The sequence below is a fragment of the Engystomops pustulosus genome, chromosome 10 (assembly GCF_040894005.1).
Source record: "Engystomops pustulosus chromosome 10, aEngPut4.maternal, whole genome shotgun sequence".
Taxonomy (NCBI): Eukaryota; Metazoa; Chordata; class Amphibia; order Anura; family Leptodactylidae; genus Engystomops; species Engystomops pustulosus.
This window is the reverse complement of record NC_092420.1, coordinates 83,116,283-83,130,350: the sequence shown is the minus strand read 5'-3', so window position 1 is coordinate 83,130,350 and position 14,068 is coordinate 83,116,283. Positions and strand designations below refer to the sequence as shown.

Sequence of the window (14,068 nt, the reverse complement as noted above, 5' to 3'; positions counted from 1 at the left end):
AAGTTACAAACGGACGTCTGGATATTGGTCATATACTGTACTTTAGCCTTAGACTACAATAATCAGCTATAACAGTTATCACAGGGGTCTGTAATGAAGATTTATTGTTAATCCTGGTTCTTATGACAATCCAACATTTTTAAAATCCAGTTGTCACAGAGACCAAAAAATATTTGGCTGGCGTTACAATGATAAAATATATAGTTCCGACTTCCCTACAAATTCAACTTAAGAACAAACCTACAGAACCCATCTTCTATGTAACCCGGGGACTGCCTGTAAATATTTATATAAAAATACTAACCATCAATAATGGAAGTCTATGTCAATTTGCCCCTTTTTTTCCTGGAAATATAAAAAAGCACACATTGCTCCATGGTCTAATTCACACAAGCAGAACTAAAGCTATTTCCCTTCCACTCCTACTTTTAATTGTCAAATGTTATCATATAGATTATGTTTTAGCATTGGCCATTTCTCCCACGCTTGGCGAAATCCGAGCGCCCGAGCCAACCCCCTTACCATGAAACCGATAGATTGATAGAGTAAATAAAAACATTGCCGGCATATTTCAGTTTTTAATTAAAAAACATATCTGATCCTTTTGGAAAAAGCTTAGTGCATATTACATTCAGCTGAAGAGGCCACAATGCCGGCTTTGTTAACACAGAGAGCAGATGGAGCGACTCGGCAGCACAAGGAGAGAGTTAGTTCCTGGCAGCAGTGAGAATAGCATTAAGGCAAATTACTGTGAAGATCATCAGTAGGTAAAGTTTGATCCAATAGAGATCTCGGTAGGTGATAGAAAGGAATGTGCTGGTGCACAAATGTCTTGTGGAAGCGAACTTGGAAGTCGTCGGGCAATTTATTCAGGGTCAAGACCAAAGGGAGGCGAGTCTGTGCCAAAATGTAATGAAACGCGTTTCAGATTTCAGTCTCATTCCACGAGATCAGAAAGCGGCATTTCGGGCAGAGAGCTGGCAGCGAGATTTGTCTGGGAGAATCCAGTAGTGTAAGGACCAAATCTTTACACCCAAGAATCCGACTCCAGTTTGGAAAGTCATCAGAAACGAAAAATGTTGTTTTCGTGTTTCTTTTATGGTTGATTTTATCATTGCACTTTTTTTTCCTTTTGAAGATCCAAACCCACATTCAAATGGAAAATTCTGCACTAGGAAGTCCAGCATTGGGATAGTATTGGGTTGAGAAGGAGGAATTACACTGCATGAATTTTCCAAAAAAAATTAAAAATTTTGTGACTTATACAAATAGTTAAAAAAAAATAGGAGCAAATCTATCAGACCTTGTGCACATAAGCCCTGAAATAAGCACAATTCCCGACATACAGCCAGGAATTGCACCTATTTTACTCCTTATTCTGGTGGACGAGTGGGCTGACGCAGGGCATTCCTGCCCCACACCTGCGCCTTACCCAAAGGCTACCTCCATAGCGGGGGCACCATAATATGTTGACACCATTACGGGAGGATTTATCAAGGCTTATTTGGTCGCAATTCTAGGAGAATGATCGGTTCCAGGCTGTACAGTGTGCCGGGGCGGGATGTTCCTGCCCCATGCCTGTGCACTGGCTAAAATCTGTGCCCATTCAGGTGCAGGAAGGGCACAATTCTACACCAGATCAGAAATGCTGGTGCAGGGCTTAAGAAACGCTGCCAGTATTTAAAAGAAAGCCGGAGCCTCGAAGTGTCGGGGTCAGGACCACCATTATATTCTGGCGCTAAGTGCCCTTTAGTGCCAGTGTATGAAAAATGTGCCCCGTAGCTCTGTAATAGGTCAATACTATCCGGAACTGTCACCCTAATGGTCAGATATATCCGGGGCCCCATTCTTGGACTGTGTAGTAGCTGATCCAGAAATCTATATTACTCAAGATTATTCAACAATCTTGATTGTTACATTCTTACAAGAGGCAACAGACTTAGTAGTTACAAGCACTTGTTATACACAGCTTTGTCACGACTGTAGGATACAACTGTCTCACGCGGTATTCCCTATAGACTCCACACATCTGTCAGATCAGGTGTTGGCACCTCTATCACTGCAGCGTATCCTCAATCACATTACATGGCTTTACTGTTACACAGGATATGGCCTCACAACGCACAAGTCAACACGCTTTTAAAAATTCCAAATTATATGAGTTCTAATTCTTTTTTGTTACGTCTTTTTTGCAATTGGGTCTAACTTAAGCCACATAACTAGACATATGGCCAAAAATACTTTGTGTTAGTTACGAGTAACATGAAAAAAAATGTGTTGCCCACAGCCATCACTAGGGGGCACTGACTGCATACAGATTAGAACACCTCCCACACCAATGGGCAATATATGCAATTACTTTCTGGTTGCTGCTGTATAAGAGATGAGTTGTGATTAAGACACAAGAGAGTGATCTCCTACCATTAATTTATCTCTTAATTTTACTCAATAATCCTGTTTTTCACCCGGATATTAGAAAATAACTCAGTGTTTGCGATTTCCTAATAGAAATGTAAAGAGAAGATGAGAACGATGAAAGTTGAAGGACTAAATCAAGATCTGTGAATATTTCTAGCTTCACCTCGCATAACTCTCATCTGATATAACAATGTGTAACTATCCTGGATATAATATCAGTATATACTGTCACTTATGTATATTCAGCGCCGGATTTTTTGTGTCAGAGGGCAGATTCCCTGATTGAATGCAGCTGCTTTACAGAATAACCCTATATGACCACTAACACTGGAAGTCTGCTCAGTCACCGCGCAAATTCCTAAAATAAGCAGAAAACTGAATAACAAACATCAGCCGCTCTCTGAAGACCTGTCACCATGTGCTGCCCCTAGTGGTCAATCTTATGCCGCAGTCAGAATTTCTAATTCTCACCAAATAGGAACAGATTTGCTAAATTGTCTAAATCTTATAGACAATGCAATCTGCTAACATTTTGGCTATTTTTTAGGCACAAGAAGCGTAATTTACTGAGGGGCACGGATTAACAGTATTTTACGTTACAAAGCTTGAATGACAGCTTGGTAAAAAAAAACAAAGGGAGACAGATTTCTCTTACTTTTTGTAATTTGTTCTTTTAGAACATTTTTTTGTAAATCTCCATACATTTTTTAAATAAGGTTTGCTGGGAGATATCTATGTCAGAAAACTGGCGTAGAAGCCCTGAAATATTTGCAAATGCTAGAGATCCGTCCAGGGTCGGCTCCTGGTATCAGTAGGCCCCTGGGTGACAGAGCCTCTGTGGGCCCCTTTGCAGTGAACTCACGTGGCGGCATTAAAAATTTCGAAACTAAAACAGTCTCCTGTTCCCTAGTTTATCATACCAAACAGGCATGCCCAGTGCCTGCTCCAGCCCTGGATCCGACAGCGCTTGCCATTGTTCCCCCCTTTATTCCATCTCCACAGCAAGGTGGCATGGAGGGGGGACAAAGCCAGTGACATAGTGGGCCGGTGTGGCGTGTCCTATCCCGTGCCTACGCAAAAGCAGCAGAAAGTGAACTTTCAATAGTGATGCTGTGGAATATTTCTACGCCCGGTGGGCCCCGGAGTAGAGATAAACAATGCACAGCCGGCCACCGAGCTGACCAGAGCTTTGCTGGGGTTGCAATGAAGTTTATTCCACATTCTGGTCTGGAGATCCCTTCTGCAATGGAGCGATTTTTACTGATTTCGCGCCGAGTGATAAATCTTGCAGTCTGACAAGTCTAACTATTAGTTACGTTTATGCCAGAAATTGCACCGAAGTAAAGGTATAATATTTAATGCCATTTAGGCCACTCCCATTTTCAGAGAAAGTCACGCCTTTAAGAGAACACCCATCCCCCCTGTTTAATTGTGCAATGCCTAAAATTGTCTAAAAACTGTCTAAAACACTTGATACATGTGGCTAGAGATGTTTGGCTTTATGTTGCACACTCATAAATGTGAGAGTATGAGGAGGCAGCTTGTTTATTTTGCCGAGTTTGAATGGTGTCCTACATATTATTATACTTTATTATACTTTATTTTATCCAGGGTCTGAGATCAGGGCTTACATGTAAGCATTTTTTTTCTTTTTTGTAAAATCTTCCCTAATATTGATTTTAAAAAGATGAATATTAGTTTGCAGCACTGGTCGCATATTGCAATTTATCCCTAATTTCTCTGACTTTTGGACTGAGCTCATCATTTTTGGAATTTTTCATGTAAAAGTCAGCAAAAAATACATTATTTTAAAGTCATAGACACAGAAAATGTATGACTCCTTTGATCCAGCAATTTATGGGTATAGTTGAGCTGAGGCAAACCGCAATGTTTGGGTAAGATTTTTGAGCTCAACTGGTTTGCTTACCCCTGTGGCAGCAAAGGGTTAAGACTTGTGTTGCTGGCATTTAAAGGGTGAAGACATGCAGGTTCAGCGAGTTCACCCAAACCTTGTACCACAGATAGGGTACCCAAACAAACTGCTGACACCTGTGATAGGTCTGCTCATCACTATTTATAGACCCAATAATTTTCAATAGTGCAAAATAGCTTATCAGTTACTTAGCAAGCCCCATGGAGGTGGAACAAGCTGCAGATGTAAGTTGTGGCTCTTTCAGCTTCATGGCATGCAACCAGAATTCAGAGCTGTCATTATAATGCCTCCTAGTAGTATCTACGGAAAACCACATCTAAAAATAGCTTGTCTTCTACAGTTGACCCCAAGGAGGTAGAATTGTTAGACATTCTTGAGTAATTCAGGGGTGTGTTCCAAGATAAGTCCCACCCACGAGGAACAAGAACAGTATAAGCTTTGTCACAGAATATAGTTAGTCTTAAAATGAAAAGTGGGTTCTGATTTGTTGCTATGGGTGGTTCCATTTTCTGTGACATATTTGCCAGCATCCATGTCAGCCTTAAAGGGAACCTGTCACCAGGAGACCCATTTTTAGCACTCCCCCAGTCCCCACAGAGCATAGTACATACACTGCCAAAGTGTTTTTGTATAAAAAATTGGTTTTACAGAAAAAAAGATATGTTACATTGTACCTTTCATTAGCATCTGCTGTGTGACTAGGCAGTTGCCAAAAGGGAGGGTCTGGAAAGGAGCAGTTCCCCCCCACCCTTGGGAAACATGTGACCTTTTCAAATATATGAATAACTCCCCACACTCGGGATTGGCTGTAGAGGAGCAGGGGGCGTCGCTAAGCCCAGTGATGGGTGCTTTCATATATTTGAAAAGGTCACATGGAGTAGCTGAATCCCAAGGGTGGGGGGGACTGCTCCTTTCCAGCTCCTCCCAAAAGGCAACTGCCTTGTCACACAGCAGATGCTAATGAAAGGTACAATATAACATATCTTTTTTTCTGTAAAACCAATTTTTTATACAAAAACACTTTGGCAGTATATGTACTATGCTCTGTGGGGACTAGGAGAGTGCTAAAAATGGGTCTCCTGGTGACAGGTTCCCTTTAAGTTAGGTTCATTTGTCGTCTTGTGCATAAGCCAACCTCCCGAAAAACAATGCTGCATAATTCTTTTGCTCCTTCCCAACAAGTACATTGTGTTTTACATCCATTCGCATTGTAAATTAAAGCATGAAGTGGGTAATACTGTACATATTCAGGTTCTAAATAGAATTATTGAATTTCCTGCAAGTCTCAGCTTTCATCATCAGAGGCTTACAATGTTATGTTTCTGAAATAAAAACATGCTAATTTGTTTTACAATTGGGTTCCAAGTCCCTTTCACTTGGTTGCGGTTGTTTTTGCTCTGCGGTATGTAATTATCCTGCAGCTAGAAAGCCTGGGAATGGGGATTTTCTCAGTTCCTGTTCCTAAACTTTCTGTCCTGGAGTCAACTGTGAAACATTGATCTGCTTGTACAGACATCTTAGTATTGGGTTTAATACTGTAGATTATGTTAGTGGAAACATGTTAATAATTTTTGGCTTTATAGGGTTTATCCAAAAACGGCAGCCTCCCTTGTGATTAGCTCACCACTGCGAAACATGCCAGGAAAAGCTATAGGCACCTGCACATTGCCCCCGCTGGAGAAATGTGGTATTGCATCACTCTTAATAGCATTTCTCTACTGTACCTTGGATTTTTCGAAAGGTCCGAGATGAAATTTTACAGAATATTTCATCATTGATATCTTAAAGTAACCAACCCCTTTAACCCTTAATCAGTCAAATGTGAACTTGCATATTAAGGTTGTACATTTTTTTTTCTAATATATTTGGGTTATGGTGATTTACACACAGTATGGGCAGCTCTAATGAAAGTGAACTGATCATTTAGGCATGAAAACCCTTTCAGCTTGTATGGAACCATTAAAAAAAATACGTAATCAGGCAAAAGTAGCCAGTGGTTGAACAAGAAGTGACTATTTTGTTTTATATTTACACTTAGGACCTCCATCGATCAGCTGATTCCAAAGAAAGAACTTGGAAGAACAGCTCCATTCTTTGTGTAGTGGCTTGGTTGGGTAACTGCAGCTCACTTCTATACTAATGAACGGGAGTTAAGCTACAATAAAACAGCTCAGCCTGAATCCCAAACCCCAACCAAAATGTCATAATCCTATGGTTTGGTCAACAATATCAAGAAGTTGGTGAACACCTTTAAATGTAGAATGCAGACAATTCCTCAAAAGCAAATATAACTTTTTCTCCAATGCGATTGAAGGGATTTTCCATGATTATGCATAGAATTGGTCTTCAATATCAGATTGGTGTAGGCTAAACACGGGGACCATTGCCACAACATTACATCTCCACTTTCTAAAAACAGCCAGGGTCAGTGTTAGACCAACTCTGATCCAATATCCAATCGATAGGTCACAATTAGAGATGAGCGAACATGCTCGTCCGAGCTTGATGCTCGGTCGAGCATTAGGGTACTCGAGACGGCTCGTTGCTCGGACGAGTATTTCCCCTGCTCGAGATCGAGCATTTAATTAAAAAAACACAGTGAAGAACAATGAAGAATAGAATAAAAACAGTGAACACAGGATCATTTAAGATAAAAACACAGTGCAGAACACAGTGCAGAATAGATTACAGATGTTCGGCACATCTGCTTACTTGTCGGGAGATACGCGCGGAACGGCGCGAACAAAATAGCATGTGAAGAACAATATATATGTGTGAAGAACACATTGCAGATGTATTTAAACATCTGCAATGTGTTCTTCACACACATATATATTGTTCTTCACATGCTATTTTGTTCGCGCCGTTCCGCGCGTATCTCCCGACAAGTAAGCAGATGTGCCGAACATCTGTAATCTATTCTGCACTGTGTTCTGCACTGTGTTTTTATCTTAAATGATCCTGTGTTCACTGTGTTCACTGTGTTCACTGTTTTTATTCTATTCTTCACTGTTCTTTACGTCTGCTAACTTGTCGGGAGATAATATACGCGCGGAACAGTGAAGAATAGATCGCAGATGTTTGCAAATTATCAGAAGACATTATTTTTCAATTAAATAACACATTTTATTCCTGAACCATGGTCCCTTTGAAAAATGCTCGGGTCTCCCATTGACTTCAATGGGGCTCGTTACTCGAAACGAGCACTCGAGCATCTGGAAATGTTCGGCTCGAGTAACGAGCACCCGAGCATTTTAGTGCTCGCTCATCTCTAGTCACAATATTAGCAAAACTTGAAGTATTGTTGATATATAGTAGTTAGTTATAAGTGCCCATGACATAGGGATTCAAATCATTCTTCATCCACCACTTTTCAAATTCTTCTGCCTGAGGACATCTTTGAGGTTAATTCTTTACATTGTTCAATATCATCCTATTGTTTGACAGAAGATTATCTTTTAAGGAACATCCAAATGAAGTCATCAAAGTTCTTCTGACAGTCTGGAATGTGAGGAGTGAGGCTTAGACAATACAGGTGAGTCAGATCACCTTACACTAGGTTGAAAACACACAGTAGCATCTTGTAATACAGTATTTTGATGATTCGGCTACATAAGCTGTGACTGGAGATGGAGATCGTATTGTGTGTTCCTCAGATATGTTTGTCGCCAATGACACCATGAATATCATTGTATTCAAAACCAATCAGACCAATTCCTAGGCCTCCTTTTAATAGGATTATTATTTTTAGTATTAAGTGGGGGTCAACACGACCTAGCTGGCACTTCATGGAAGTTCACATTTGTGGACATATGGGTAATCTAGAAACTAGCAAAAGAGTTGTCTTCTCCTCCTTTCTGTGGCGATGGACTGTCCAAGAGACAATGGCTAAGCTTTCGAACATGGTTTTCATTCTATGGATGGAGATCAATACTGACTGATGCAATTGTTGGTCTTCAGAAACTGTAGATCTTCAGATTTCAATTACTGTTCTCAACTTGACTTTCGAGCCCTCTATAATATCAACCTTGTGAATTCCAAGAAAAGCCAAGCACCAGGACATAGGAGCACAATGCTTATGAATTTAAGGAAAATTGCTACCTCTAGGTTCCTCCTTCTGCAGATCTAATTTGTATATGTTTCTACCCAAACTCATCAATACTCTTGAAGTTTGCCTTTTTCAAGGCCTTTTTATGGGTAAGTCTTTGACTTCCATTAAAAAAATTGCTACCATTAGGTGGCCTTGGAATAATTCTTCCTTCTACAAAGCTAATTTGCATTTGCTTCTACTCAAGCTCCTCAATGTCTTCAGATGGTTTCCCGTTTCAAGGCTCTTTCAAGGGTCAGTCTTTGAATTCCATTGGAAGGTTTGCTACCTAATGGTGATTCTAGAAAGATTTTTCCTTCTGCGGAGTTAATTTACAAACTGTTCTTCTCAGGCTGATTGTACGATACTCCATAATTTTTTTGTTTTAAGAAAGACTAAGTAATCTGATACAAAAAATTCCTTATTCTTATGTCAACTTCACCTATCATTCGTTTCAAACTATGAAAACGGGTCCGGGCAGAGAATGTTATGTGTCGGACTCAGTCAATGTGATTTCTTTACATTTGGTTTTGTGAGAAAGACAAGATAGGGCAGCAGGTCTTCATTTATTTTCACGTTACATCGTTTGCACCTCCAGAGAGGATTCATCCTGAGTAGGGTTGACACTTCGGCTGGCAGGACATAACTCACAACAAATTCAGTTTTCTTGGAACAATGCATTGATATTTACCACATAGCAAAATGAGTTGAGGGAATTTCAGCAGCCAGTGATTGACAACATTATTCTTTGAAGAGGATTTCAGATAAATTCCTTAATGCCCCATCTACATAATGCCGTGAAGAAGGCTTTGGCACTAGTCTGACTTTTGGGAAACCACTTTTTAATAATGAGGGTAAACTGCTTTTACATGCAAAACACAACTCGTTAGAACTAAGCTGAAGTTTCTCCATCCTTGTGTACTTTTTCCGGTTGCTTCCGCCCGCTATTGTCAAGTTCCATATCAGAACTGTATCAAAGCCGATGCAGAATAAAACATCTCTGTGGCGCTATGATTGCCTTTCGAGCAATTAATAAAATATATGTGCATTCTCAAAGATGTCTTGCTATGGAAAGTGAAGAGTTTAGAATCTTACAGAAGCGTCTCAAGCAATTTCGTCCCCCCTCCCTTCCCTCCCCAGATCACTTGAGCAGTTTGATTGCTGTGCTCTCACACTGAGAACTTTTCTACAATCCGACGATGGAACCATCGGAAACTTGCTCCAGGAAGAAAACTATTCCGATTGAACATGGAAACTGGCATAAACGATTATCTTCATTTCTTTATTGACTCTTTACTGGAGACCCCTGACTCGGCTTCACTCACTGTATCTGAGCGTAAATGTCTATTAAACAAAACAAAAGCCATAGTAAGCCTTCATTATCATCTTAATTAAAATGGTGCATTACTGCTCTGTGTACAGCCAAACCATTATATATGTAAAGCTACTCTGAGGTCTGGAATAATCGGAACATTTTAAGGTTACGGTTCCCTTTAATGTGTGTCAGTCAAAAGTTTCACTGGCCAATAGCGATTTCTTTAACTTCATCTTTTTTACATACTCAACTTGACCAAGTGTGCTTGTGTTCCTCATCAGGGCTTCTGATGACTTTCCTTCTTTGGGAGAAAAAAAAAAAATCCCCATGTCTGACCTGATTTTTTTATCTTCACATCTACTAAAGAGAGTAAAGACTTTCATATCCCTGGACTCAGATCAGCATGTTTGGCCAACTCGGTTTTGAGTAGGCATCTTACAGGGTATTGAGTAGAGAAGAAACAGATGGTGATTACTCCAGAAACCTTAAAATGGTTCTGTCTTCTTCAAACATTATGGAGCCCATTATTATTATAGTTCCTGAGGCCACTGAAACATTATATAATACCCTGGGTACAACTCTGGATATATGTATCTATGTATTATGAAATTGGAGAAACATTAAGGTTTATTGACTTTAAGTAGAATAGAGATATCCGAGCATTGTACATGGCATGCACATGCCAGTGCTCCATTCACTTCATTTAAAGGTGGTCCCAGCAAGAATACCACCAGCAATCTGTAACTAGAGGATTAGGGGCATGGGTATAAGATACATTCATGAGCTGACCCCTTTAAGATACAGATATAATTGAAAATATTAGAGGTGCAAGCTAAGGCATTACTAAGAACCTTGTCTGTTGTTGTAGGTTAGGGGTAGGGAACCTATGGCTCGGGAGCCAGATGTGGCTCTCAGACAGATCTTTAATAGATAGTGATGGCTGATGGCTGTGTGTGTCTTAGCCTGCGTCTTTTGTGCGGCCCAAGCGCCATTGCCGTCTAAATCTGGGTCAAAGAGAAGAGCGGGGGAGCAATGAGGAGCTGGCTGCAGGGAGCGCAGGTAGGTGAATATTCAATTTTTTTTTTGCTGTGACTACCTATCTTCTGGGAAGCATATGCTGTGGCTACCTATATACTGGGGAGGCATGTGCTGTGGCTACCTATTTACTGGGGGGCATGTGCTGTGGCTACCTATCTACTGGGAGGCATGTGCATATTGTAGGGCTCTCACAGAATAACATTTTTAAAAATGTGGCGTTCTTGGCTCTCTTAGCCAAAAAGGTTCCTGACCCCTGTTGTAGGTGATATGTCACTGCATCCATAAAAGCAACTTTACTTAATTAACTTGTTTAGTATTTTTTTTTTTCACTTACAAATCAGAAACGTCGTAAAGTCCGAATTCTGCCTTTGGCGAAAACTGGATTGTACTGAAATACTATATCTGCAAACTGCAAATACATTGACAAGTACCCACCTGAAATGCAATATAAATTTTCTATTGATAAGTTTCTTTTTTAGTTTTGACACCACGTGTTCATTTTTAATTCACGTTTGTGATTATAGATTAAGTTGAAGGAAACAGAAGACCTTAATCACCTCATTGATTAACAGCTGTAAAGCCTTGTCTAGACATCTGCTGCAGAGGTAGTTTTATATCCAATTAATTAACCTCATAGTTAATTAAATCACTTCCAGGTATGGATTGCCATGATGGGTTCATTATAAAAAGTCAATTTTTTTTTGTTAAAGTGTAACTGTAAAGTTAAAAAATAGTTTTAGCACAGTTGGAGAGAGCCTTTCACAACAATTCCAATGATACATGTATCATGCTGCTGGCTTCTTCCTATCCTGAGATATAAGGCTAATAGATATATGATGCTATCTGTAAAATCATCTCAGCTTCTCCTGAAGTGGGCGGGACTTCCTGGTTTCACTCTATGCATACTGTGCTCTGTGCAGACTCACATGCTTGTGATATCACTCAAGGTCCTAGAAATATTTCAGGAGGCTGATAAGGAGCATACAAATGTCCTAGTGCCCCTGCCAACAACATCCACCATCTACTCTGCTTAGATATGGATTCCCATGGCAACCAACCAATCAAAGACAGCCTGAGGGACTAGGTAAAACCTCTACTAGCAGGCAAATGGCTGCAAATAGCTAATGAGTTTGTATTAGAGAATTGCTTATTTAAGCTTACAGTTGTTCTTCAAGAGTTTTTGAGAACATCCTAACTTTTTTACATGTTTTAGGTCAATGGTTACCCACATAAAATCTAACCTGAAGAAGACTGGTACCAGCCAGTACTGGTTTGGTGGTGACAGTTGTTTCTTTATCAGATTGATTAATTGTCTTGCCTAAAATTGGTTGAAAAGTAATCAACCAGGACCAACCTACACTGCAAGTCTTTGAAGATGCTAAGAACCGAGTGAGATGCACAGGTGCCCATGGCCACCTTGGAAAATATGCTTTTCACTTTTCACATTGCGAGTAGGATAGGAGCCCCATTGTGTTTCCTTTACTTCTCTACAATGTTTGCGTCATTGCACTTCTTTGAATACCTAGCCCTGGATCCTCCCAGCCTTGAGATGAAGATTCTTTTCAAGTATAGAATACAGAGAAGGACAGACTACAAAGGTGGCTAGATACATTCCATAGAAGTTTGCAATATGATATTTTGGTAAACATCTATTCTTTCCAAGCTTTTCATTTGCATAAACTCTCATGACCCATCATCATTAGCATAAACTCTTATGCCCCATCAGCTACCTTGTTTACATTCAACAGGCCTGGTCCTTTTTTATCTCAGATATTTTCCAATCCTATGTTGGGGAACACCAGATACACGTTAGATTGATCACCAAAACAAGTCAAGTTTGGCTAACTTTAGTCTAATGTGTATGATTTCTCAAGAGGATCTAGAGAATGTTTATGATTTAGCGAATGACCATTCTTTCTGAGTTTCTGTACAGTTTTCTCCAAGCCATTGAAAGACGACCGAGCAATCACGACTCACTAACCCCTCCCCACTATATTGGGCTGTATGTTATCTGTTATCACAGTGATCTCCTGTTGGTCTTGCTAGCAAGATGGAATTTAGTAGGAAACTACAAGTCAAGTTAGATGGAAGGGATGAAGCAAATCAAAAGCAAAGTAAGTGAAGAAAGAAGTACTGTTTTATAAAGTTTCTTGTATTCACTTTTCCTGTTGATTTATGTTTGTTGAACATTCATTACCATTTGGAAATGCTGGCCATAGACAATGAAGAGTGGATAGTGATTGCCATGGGCCCATGAAATTGTGAACCCCATCTATCTAATGTTTTAAAAAATGGATGACATCACATGCCGTAAACACCAGACCAGTCACCTACTGTTTGCAGTCTGTGTGTCATCAATGTTTGAGGTCTATCCACACCGGTTGAAAAGAAAACTTCACAAAATTGGACAGGAATAAGACCTACTCTGAGGTTTGTGGTTTGGGTAGTTGGCTAAATCACAGACTGTAGGGGCCATGGCTTGGTTAAGGTGATCATGTCCCCCCAAGAATCATTGGGCTTTGGAGGACCATCAAAACAGCCCATATTATAATCGACTACTAGAAATAAAGTAGAAGATGAAAGCTATGAATACTGGTATGTAAGAGGAAATGTACCTATATGAGGCTTGTAAGGTCACTTATGGCCATTTTTGGTCACCGTTGACCATCCTATCATCGCAACCAGGAAAACAATATTACAAAACATATATTACAAAAATAACCGATTCCATACTGAAAAATACACTTGATAAAATAAAATTCAGAAAATATCTACGCTTTTACAAACAATCGTTCTTCTTTGTTTTGTCGAAAACATCCGTTTTACAAAAATGTCTCCCAGCCCTAGCGCCTATTGCTTATGATTATCCCTCCTGAAATCCCAGGCTCAAAGAAATAGTTCTAAAATGTCCTTAACCTTTCATCCATGTAGAAAGACATAAATCTGTCCATCCAAAGACAAAGCAAAACAACATGACCCGACACTTGTTAATTCTCCTAATGAACTTGAATATCAACTTCCATGTCAAAGAGGCGCTAATTAAAATATTCTAATGAAAGCTGCTTTGCCATTTGTATCGTCCTCTGGAGGGTTGTCTTCACTATCAGATGGGGAGCAATCTCCTAATATTTTGACAAAGAGATACCCATAATGTGCATTCAAAAACACAACAGCCCATTATTTTCCGAGAAACAAAGAAGACACGAGGAGTATAATGATATAAAAAGACAAATTGGATTACAATCATAAAACAAGCAGCTCAGCCAAGCAGAGCCAA

The 14,068-nt window shown here is 39.9% G+C and overlaps 1 long non-coding RNA gene across 1 annotated transcript; it reads left to right on the top strand.

Moving 5' to 3' along the window:
• The first annotated feature begins 6,389 nt into the window (after positions 1–6,389).
• On the top strand, positions 6,390–11,389 carry LOC140104500 (uncharacterized). The gene is made up of 3 exons (XR_011850342.1): positions 6,390–6,465; positions 7,815–7,886; positions 11,316–11,389. It is a non-coding gene; the product is annotated as an uncharacterized lncRNA (long non-coding RNA).
• The last annotated feature ends 2,679 nt before the right edge of the window (positions 11,390–14,068 follow it).